The 2,459-nt window shown below is 38.9% G+C and overlaps 1 non-coding gene across 1 annotated transcript; it reads left to right on the forward strand.

Moving 5' to 3' along the window:
• The first annotated feature begins 995 nt into the window (after positions 1-995).
• Positions 996-1,103, forward strand: LOC112704341 (small nucleolar RNA R71). Its single transcript, XR_003154972.1, has one exon. It is a non-coding gene; the product is annotated as a small nucleolar RNA R71 (small nucleolar RNA).
• The last annotated feature ends 1,356 nt before the right edge of the window (positions 1,104-2,459 follow it).

Consider the following 2,459-nt stretch of genomic DNA (forward strand, 5'->3'; position numbering starts at 1 on the left):
GCTCCAAGGTATTTAGCAACTTGCTCTTCAGTGACATACTCATCCTCTTCAGAGGAAGAATACTCATCAGAGCTCATGAATGGCAGAAGTAAGTCCAATGGAATCTCCATGGTCTCAGTTTGAGCCTCAGATTCCCATGTTTCCTCATTGGGAAACTCATTGGAGGTCAGTGGACGTCCAGTGAGGCCTTCCTCAGTGGCGTTCACTGCCTCTCCTTCCTCCCAGGATTCGGCCAAGTTGATGGCTTTGCACTCTCCTTTTGGATTTTCTTCAGTATTGCTTGGGAGAGTGCTTGGAGGGAGTTCAGTAATTTTCTTGCTCAGCTGACCCACTTGTCCTTCCAAATTCCTAATGGAGGATCTAGTTTCAGTCATGAAACTTTGAGTGGTTTTGATTAGATCAGAGACCATTGTTGCTAAGTCAGAGGTATTCTGCTTAGAGCTCTCTGTCTGTTGCTGAGAAGATGATGGAAAAGGCTTGCTATTGCTAAACCTGTTTCTTCCACCATTATTGTTATTGAAACCTTGTTGAGGTCTCTGTTGATCCTTCCATGAAAGATTTGGATGATTCCTCCATGAAGGATTGTAGGTGTTTCCATAGGGTTCTCCCATGTAATTCACCTCTTCCATTGAAGGGTTCTCAGGATCATAAGCTTCTTCCTCAGATGAAACTTCCTTAGTACTGCTTGGTGCATTTTGCATTCCAGACAGACTTTGAGAAATCATATCGACTTGTTGGGTCAATATTTTATTCTGAGCCAATATGGCATTCAGAGTGTCAATCTCAAGAATTCCTTTCTTCTGACTAGTCCCATTATTCACAGGATTTCTTTCAGAAGTGTACATGAATTGGTTATTTGCAACCATTTCAATCAGTTCTTGAGCTTCAGTAGGCGTCTTCTTCAGATGAAGAGATCCTCCAGAAGAGCTATCCAAAGACATCTTGGACAGTTCAGAGAGACCATCATAGAAAATACCTATGATGCTCCATTCAGAAAGCATATCAGAAGGACATTTTCTGATTAATTGTTTGTATCTTTCCCAAGCTTCATAGAGGGATTCTCCTTCCTTCTGTCTGAAGGTTTGGACTTCCACTCTAAGCTTACTCAATTTTTGAGGTGGAAAGAACTTTGCCAAGAAGGCATTGACTAGCTTTTCCCAAGAGTCCAGGCTTTCTTTAGGTTGAGAATCCAACCATGTTCTAGCTCTGTCTCTTACAGCAAAAGGAAATAGCATCAGTCTGTAGACCTCAGGGTCAACCCCATTAGTCTTGACAGTGCCACAGATTTGCAAGAATTCAGCTAAAAACTGATGAGGATCTTCCAATGGAAGTCCATGGAACTTGCAATTCTGTTGCATTAGAGAAACTAATTGAGGCTTAAGCTCAAAGTTGTTTGCTCCAATGGCAGGGATAGAGATGCTTCTCCCATAGAAGTCGGGAGTAGGTGCAGTAAAGTCACCCAGCACCTTCCTTGCATTGTTGGCATTGTTGTTGTTTTCGGCTGCCATTTGTTCTTCCTCCTTGAAGAGTTCGTTCAGATGCTCTAAAGAGAGTTGTGCTTTGGCTTCTCTTAGCTTTCTCTTCAAGGTCCTTTCAGGTTCAGGATCAGCCTCAACAAGAATGCCTTTGTCTTTGCTCCTGCTCATAAGAAAGAGAAGGGAACAAGAAAATGTGGAATCCTCTATGTCACAGTATAGAGATTCCTTGAAGTGTCAGAGGAAAAGAAGAGTAGAAGACAGAAGTAGAAAATTCGAACTCATCAAAGAAGATGGAGTTCGAATTTTGTATTAAGGGATAGTGTTAGTCCGTAAATAGAAGGATGTGAGAAGGAGGGAAGTCATTTTCGAAAATTGAGTGAAAAATTTTGAAAACATTTTTTGAAAAACATTACTTAATTTTCGAAAATGAAAATGGAAAAGAAATCAAGTGATTTTTGAAAAAGATTTTGAAATTAGAAATCAAAAAGATTTGATTGAAAACTATTCTGAAAAAGATGTGGTTAAGAAGATATGATTGATTTAAAAAAATTTGTGATTGAAAAGATATGATTTGAAAAACATTTTAAAAGATTTGATTTGAAAATTAAAAACTTGACTAACAAGAAAAGATATGATTCAAACATTAAACCTTTCTCAACAGAAAAGGCAACATACTTGAAATGTTGAATCAAATCATTAATTGATAGTAAGTATCCTTGAAAAAGGAAAGAAGTTAATTTTGAAAAAGATTTGATTGGAAAATTGATTTGAAAAAGATTTGATTTTGAAAAGATTTTGAAAACTTAGAAAAAAATTGATTTGAAAACAAAATCTTCCCTTCTAGCCATCTTGGCGTTAAACGCCCAGAATGGTGCACATTCTGGCGTTTAACGCCCAAAATGCTACCCTTTTGGGCGTTAAACGCCCAACCAGGTACCCTGGCTGGCGTTTAAACGCCAGTCTGTCCTTCTTCACTGGGCG

The sequence above is a fragment of the Arachis hypogaea genome, chromosome 7 (genome assembly GCF_003086295.3).
Source record: "Arachis hypogaea cultivar Tifrunner chromosome 7, arahy.Tifrunner.gnm2.J5K5, whole genome shotgun sequence".
NCBI lineage: Eukaryota > Viridiplantae > Streptophyta > Magnoliopsida > Fabales > Fabaceae > Arachis > Arachis hypogaea.